Raw genomic sequence first — 7621 nt, 5'->3', positions numbered from 1 at the left:
TTTGGTGTGGCTTCTTAAGACTACAGGATTCTGCAGAGTCGCCTCCGCACTGGAAATCTGGAATGTGCTGCAGCTGGCCTAGATGTCTGCCACTGTGCTTCTGAAACCCAAGCTGGGTAAAGACGGTCATGGTCAGTCTTGTCTAAAGACTGCCCGTGCAGTTGCCACTGTTGTTGAAGCTGAGCCTCAGGGCTGCTGTCACAAGAGAGCAGGACAAATAGCTGTGGCTTGTGTAAGTATGCGGGTCACCTGCCCTGATTCTTACCTCCTGTTAGAGACAGGAGGGAGGCCAGGTTCCCGCTGGTCTCCATTATCTTCAAGCCGTGCTCACATAGTCTCAGACTTTTTACTGATCTGCAAAATAGGATATTTTAATATTTTCCTCTTAAGCAAATTTGCCTTCCTCCCTCAATTATGTTAACTTAGGCTCCAAAAAACCTGAAGAAGTGTTTCCATTGGGGCTTTTGGTTTTCATCTTGTTAACTGTTAAGTGGCAGGGTGAAGGAACAGAATCAAAGCAGTCTGACTTCATCCCTGTTTCTACTTCCTGGTATCTGCAAATGTAAGGCTTGTGTGCTGGTTAGCTTTATGTCAACTTGACACAAGCTAGAGTCATTCGGAAAGGGGGACTCTCAACTGAGAAAATGCATCCATATGATTTGCCTGTACCTAAGTCTGGAGTGTATTTTCTCTTCCTTCCTTCTTTCCTTCCTTCCTTCTTTCCTTCCTTCCTTCTTTCCTTCCTTCCTTCCTTCCTTCTTTCCTTCCTTCCTTCTTTCTCTCTTTTCTTTAAAGTTTACTCAATAATACACAATCACCAACTTCACTGCGGTGGCTGACCATGTCCACTACCAAAGTTGTCTCTAAACTGGAATTCATTGTGGAACTAGCCCCACCCTCAGCTTTCTTGTCAGCACCAAGGAGGCACAGCACTCCTTCTGTAGGTGTCTCTGTCTGCCTCCCCTCTTGTGAATCTTGCAAGTCACTCACCCTCTGGACTTTTGGGCAGAGACCTGCCAGTCTCAGGACTGCTGCTGGACAGGGTGACAGGCACAATCCCCCAGGGGAGGTGGAAGTAATCTTGGGGATACTGGATGCCCCCATTCATAAGGGACCAACAGAAATGTCTTCAGGCAAACTGCTCTTTCACATAGCCTCGAAACTTGAGAGTCTGCATGGCTTGAAGGTTGGGTACATTCTTGTCCCAGCTTGGGTTGTTTGGGCATGTGGACATCTTTCTTGGCAACCACTCCTTCCTCAAAAAGAAATTGATAGCTGGCAATCTGGTTCTTCTGAGGCATCAACATCACGGCAGCTGCAGGGTCAGAGGTAGAGGCTGGAAAGGAAGGGGCATGTGTAGCTCAGTATCTTTTCCTGGATTGTATTTTCTTAATTATTGATTGACATGAATGGTCAAAATTCTGTTATGGGTCTTATTGCCTTGTTAATTGTGAAGATAGTACCTTGTTTTCCCCATATCTACTAACTACCCCCTCTGAACTAGGCTAAACCAAACACAACCTTGAATTTGAAAGAAGAGGAAGCCAGATGTGGGCTTGGCTCTGAATTTAATTGATTTAGTCAATCACTAAGCACTATTTTTCTTGCCTATCTTAAATTTAAGGTTTTTTTGAGGAAGAGGATTGCTTTGCTTCTCCTATTTCTAAGGCTTCATTGGAGGTAGAAAAGGCTAAACCATGAGCCTTCACCACCATACGTTTCCCCATGACATTGAAAGAGTAACGTAGAGGAGAACATTCTTTCAAACAAGATGGTAAGCCGTTCTATCAGCATGTTCCTATAATCCCAGCATGTGGAAGGTGCACACAGAATTTGAGGTCTGTTGGGCAGTGGTGGCTCACGCCTTAATTCCAGCATTTGGGAGGCATAGGCAGGAGGATTTCTGAGTTCTGGGCCAGCCTGGTCTACATAGTGAGTTCCAGGACAGCCAGGGCTACACAGAGAAACCCTGTCTCAAAAAACAAACCAAAGACAGAGAGAGAGAGAGAGAGAGAGAGAGAGAGAGAGAGAGAAAGAGGGAGAGGCAGAGGGAAAGGGAGAGGGAGAGGGAGAGGGAGGAGAGGAAGAGGGAGAGGGGGAGGGGTAGAGGGAGAGGGAGAGGGAGAAGAGGGAGAGGGAGAGGGGGAGGGGAGGGGTAGAGGGAGAGGGAGAAGGAGAGGGAGAGACAGAGAGACAGAGAGACAGAGAGAATTTGAGGTCAATCTAGGCTACATGAGACCTTGTCTCAAAAACAAAACCTAAAGTAGCAGTGTTCAGACTCTTCAGATACATCTGTTTCCATGTTTGCATCCAGGCATGTGGTAGTTCTTTTTCCTCCTCTAATTAACATACAAGCAAATATATTTACTCTTCCATTTTCAGCTGATTCTTAAACTAAAAAAAAAAAGTGGGATTTAGTAATAACCTCATCCTCATCTAAAAAAATTGGTGTGTGTGTGGGTGTGTGTGTGTGTGGGTGTGTGTGTATGTGTGTATATACATTCTAAAGAAAGAGTCAGGAGTGAAAAGCAGTCTCTAAAATATCCTCAAGAAATTGAAATCCAATGAAGTTGATATATTTCTTATAATTACATAATTGGCTAATTGCCTGTGGGTCATACACCAATTCATCTCAGCCATAACTTGTGAAATTGAAATGCCATTTTTAGTTTAAAAAGACACCATGACAATAAATCATGCTATGAATGGATTTCTGTCCAAGGCATTTAATTGTGCCTCGCATTTGCTAAATAAATGAAAGTCAGTGTTGGCTCTGATAGAGAATCTCACAGCCACCTTGATTCAAGTGTCTAAATATTTATGTGAAGCCTAATTGGGGCACTGTGAAAGACTGTAAACACAATCTTTTCTCATTATATATATTATCAAACTTTTCTAATTATTTTGCTTCCTTCAAAGTCATTTATTAGCAACACACATAAAGATAAGAGCGAGTGTCTACTGCCTTACGCTACCTAACCCAGGCATCCTTAGAAGTGGATTATAGTACCTGAGGGAATTCTGAATGTACAAGACCTACTTCTTGCTCCTGAGTACTTTCCAGTGTTGATGTCAGAAGCCCAGCAGGAGAGTGCTCTGAGATACTCAACTGAAGGGCATAGATTACTTCCTGAGAAAGACTGAAACTTGCGAACAGAGTAAACCATACTGCAGTGGCTGAATACTCGTTATGTGCTAGCCACTGTGAGTAACATCTATCTTCACTGCTTCATTTAACGAGAACAATAGTACTCAGCAGAGGGAATATGACTAGCTTGGTTTTGCAGGTAAAGAAATAGGTTTTGAGAGCTTAGGCCACTCACCTTAGGACACAGAAAGTGACAGACAAGGTTGCTTACCTATCATTCTCGAGCTCTGGCTTGGATCCCAGCACCACACAGATGAGTGTAGCAGTGCATGCCTGTAATGCCAGCATTTGGGAGGTGTTTAGCTATACACAGAATCTGAGGCCAGCCTGTGTCAGAGCCTGTGTCAGAAAGGCAGCAGAGTGGTGGGGGCACATTCTTGTGCCCTGACATATCCATTCCTGATATATCCAAGCACAGAAGCTTTGGATAGGCCTCACCATCATCACCTACAAACACACAGCCATAGCCCTGAATGTATTCATCTGCATATTCATATATTTATAAATATATATGAATGTGTGAAATTGTCAAAGTAAATTAGAGATATTTTGTTTTTCAAAAAGAACTTGGAGTGGAAACTAGGCATGAGGCAGTATGCTTCTAATCTTAGTACTCAGGAAGCTGATACAGTACAATTGTAAACTCAAGGCTGGCCTGGGATACACAATAAGATCCTATTACACACACACACACACACACACATACACACACACACACACACACACACACACACGGTGGGGGGGAGAGGACTCTAGCTTAATATTGTTCTTATTGTTTCCTCACAGGAGGAAAATGGACAACATGCAGTGTTTTAATGGAAGTGGGGGTGGGTGGGAGTGGGGGGTAGACAGCAAAGGCAAATTGAGCCCAGAAGCCCACATTCCTACTCTCTTATACTAATCCTGAATACAGAAGTAGTTTTTCCCCAGTAGAATCAAACACTCATCGACTGAGTAAAACCTGAGCAGGGCAGATAGGAGCCCGACAACTGATGGTTACCTTCTTATAGAACCCCAAGTCTTACTGCCGCCTAGGCACTTCTCAACTGCTGCCATGATAGTCCTCCCCTCCCCCAATCCCTATCACAGACTGTGGAGGCCATGGACTGTCAGAAAATCTGCAATTCCTTGAGTCCTGTTCTCCGTCCATGTCCACATCTAAATGTCCCTGCCTTAACTACTCTGTGCATGGATGCCCATCTTTGAAGAACAGATGAGTCATGCTAGGAACTGATGAAGCTAAGAACCACACAAAGAGCTGAATCTTCCTTCAGGGAAGCAAGCCCCTGGAACACCTCCTCATTGAACCAGTGATGACCGGAACTGCACCTGAGTGACTTCACATAGCCATATTGCCCGAATGAGCATGTGAAATTTACCAAGAATTGAGGACCATGTAGCAAACATGTCCCTCATCAGCCATGAAGAAATGGAAATTGTACAAGACATTCTGGGAGATGCCAATTAGGAGAAGCTCAGCAAGCTTGTGCAACCTACAGCTTCTGTCCATAGGAGATACCTGTGTGAGTGCTGATCACAGGCTGAAGCAAGAGGGCTGCAGGGAGCCCACCACCTCTAATAGGCTGTATTATCTTCTCACTGCTGTTACAAAATACTTGACAAAAGCATCCTAAAGAAGATTTTATTTTGGTTCAAAGTTTGAACGTGGACAGGAAGATGTGGTGGCAGGAGCATGCCCAACTAGTGACAACTCATCCACTGACAAGAAGCAGAGGGTAACAAATGCTGGTACTCAGTATGCTTTCTTGTTTGTATTTGGTTGAGAATAAAACCAATGGAATAGTGTCGTCCATATCCAAAACCTTTCTAGAAACACTTGCATAGTCACACCTATATCCAGTCAAATTAATAATGAAGACTAACAACACACCACAGGCTTCACCCTTCTCACTCTCACTCCTAAGGCACCTCGGATGCTCATCTCCTCCTCTCTGCCTCGTGGAAGCACTGCCTGGAAAGGGCTGGGGGTCAGCTACCCCCAAGGCAGCTTCTGCCTCTCCAAGGCAGCTCACCAGATCCATGCCCTGGCATCCTTTCTGCCTGGCAATGAGAGCCAAGCTCTTCCTTCTACATTCTAGGGGAACAAGATAAACTTGCCAGTTTGCTTCTTTCTCAAGCCAAAACTGGGGGAAACTGTGAATCCAGCTTGAGCTTACCCTAGTATCTGCCACCCTGCCAGCCAACTACTGGAAATAGTAGATGAAGAATCCACTTTTTTCTCCTACCACTTCATTCATCAACTTCCTGCTCTCTGGCTCTTCAGAGAGACAGCAACACTCCAGACGCTAAACCATCACCAGCAGGCGTAAACTGTGGGTTGTTTTCAGCTTCTGGCAAGTGCTCTACATGGCAACAATACTGTAGCATCTCTGGGGCAAATTTCTCCGCAGACTGTCCAGCGTCACCTTATCAGATGCTTGAGGGGACCTCCAGCTTTACAGCTACAGTCCCACTTAGGCTTTTATCAGTTATGGATTGGCATTCACGTGTGCTCTGGAAACCTAGCTACAATATTCATGAGGAGAGTTGGGTAAGCCATGACTTTCAGGATTCACCATGTCCCCCACTCAATGCTCTTTCTAGAACTAACTTCTCCAAACTTCTCTTTGAAAGGAAGCCAGTATCTCACACACCACAACTGCTAAAACTACATAAGACTTGTAGCAGGTGTGTTCCCAGAGTCTGATGTTCAGGTTCTATGTGACTTTTAGGACCTGGAATGTGTGAAATCTATTTTGAAAGCTTGGCAGCACCCTTGGCTTACCAGATAACTCTGGATTATGCTTTGTTCAGGCAGAATGACCATTCCCTCTTTAGATGTCTTTGCAAACAGCGTGAGTCAGAACTGTTCATTTTTCCAAGATTAATAGCAATCTTGGTGGCAAGGCCAAGGCAACTCTGTCTGTGTGGCAAATAGTGGGTATTCAGTAAGTGAAATAAGCATATGAACCTCAATAAATTATAAATTCTTCTTGGTGCCTTTCTAGCATTGGAATGTGATTGTTGATGCAAAATATAGTTTTTCACTTTAAAAAGAATCAGAGAGAGCTTATTCTGAGCCATACATAATTGCTCATAAACAAGGCACACCTTTAATTCCAGCCCTGGAGACAGCACGTAGGAGGCAGAGGCAAGAGATTTTTGAGTTTTGGGGCAGCCTGGTCTACAGAGAGAGAGAGTTCAGGACAGCCAGGGCTACACAGAGAAACTGTCTTGAAGCAAACAAAACAAACCAAGCAACCAAGCAAGCAAACACCAATGGATCACGATCCAAGAAATGATTTTAGGCTGCTTTGCATGATGTATTCCATCACAGAAGTGGTAACATGGATTTTTTTTTCAGTCACAGAAGAAATTGTGAGGCATTCGCTTAATTCATTGTTGGGGAGTGCTAGAAAAGGCAGGCTAAGGTAAAGTGGAGAAAACCCAGCTCTAGGTCTTAGATGCTGCTTGATAGCACTGCAGATTTTAGCATTGGTGGAACCCAGTGGTTTGCAAAGAATACATTTCTAAGGTTTGTACCTAAGAACCAAAGGTTGTCAGAGCAGACACTGGGTTGGGCAATGAAGAAACTATGACCATTTGTCTCTGGACTATCAACATCCTCATCTTCACAGTCCACTCAGACTTTTGGAAGAACAATTTCTCTCTCTTTGGAGATAGCATTAACTCTCTCTCTCTTTTAAGATTTATTTATTTTACTTTATGTAAGTGAGTACATTGTAGCTGTACAGATGGTTGTGAGCCTTTATGTGGTCTTTGGGGACTGAATTTTTAGGGCCTCTGCCCGCTCCGGTCAACTCTGCTCACTCAGTCCCTGCTTGTTCTGGCCCAAAGATTTATTTATTATTAAACATAAGTACACTGTAGCTGACATCAGACGCACCAGAAGAGGAAATCAGATCTCATTACAGGTGGTTGTGAGCCACCATGTGGTTGCTGGGATTTGAACTCAGGACCTTCTGAAGAGCAGTCAGTGCTCTTACCTGCTGAGCCATCTCAACAGGCCCCAGCATTAACTCTTTAGTGAGAAGCAATGATTAGAGCACACCATTGTTCCTGGCTCACTTGACATTGGTGGCTACTTTGCTTCTGATAAGGGCAGAGGAAGCCATTCCTCAAGGTTGAAATAAAAAGTTCTCAGTTGTGGTCTTTTGCATACTCCTGTGGTCGGTGTTGTGTGTCTGGACTGAATGTTTCTGTGGGCTTGCTGTCTTGCTCAAAGTATTGAAGGAGTGCACACAGACAGAGCAGCAGTGCATGGATGGCAAGACCAAGGTGAAGTGTGAGGCCCTCAGCTACCTGAGCCAGGGTGCTCAAGAACACCTGCTTATCGCTAGGGGTTTCCCTTTGTGAATCCCAAGGAGTGCGAGATGGAGCATGGGTAGTTTTCCATTTTGATTGATAATCTTTTGTTCACTGTGTAATGTGCTTTGCCAGGATGCATCTGAT

The 7621-nt window shown here is 44.4% G+C and overlaps 1 pseudogene; it reads right to left on the bottom strand.

Moving 5' to 3' along the window:
• Nucleotides 1–823: 823 nt before the first annotated feature.
• On the bottom strand, nt 824–3459 carry LOC116097415 (annotated as a pseudogene).
• Between the last annotated feature and the right edge of the window lie 4162 nt (nt 3460–7621).

The sequence above is a fragment of the Mastomys coucha genome, unplaced genomic scaffold (genome assembly GCF_008632895.1).
Source record: "Mastomys coucha isolate ucsf_1 unplaced genomic scaffold, UCSF_Mcou_1 pScaffold19, whole genome shotgun sequence".
In the NCBI taxonomy this organism is placed as follows: domain Eukaryota; kingdom Metazoa; phylum Chordata; class Mammalia; order Rodentia; family Muridae; genus Mastomys; species Mastomys coucha.
The sequence above is the reverse complement of the archived record's forward strand: the minus strand, read 5'-3'. Positions and strand labels throughout refer to the sequence as shown.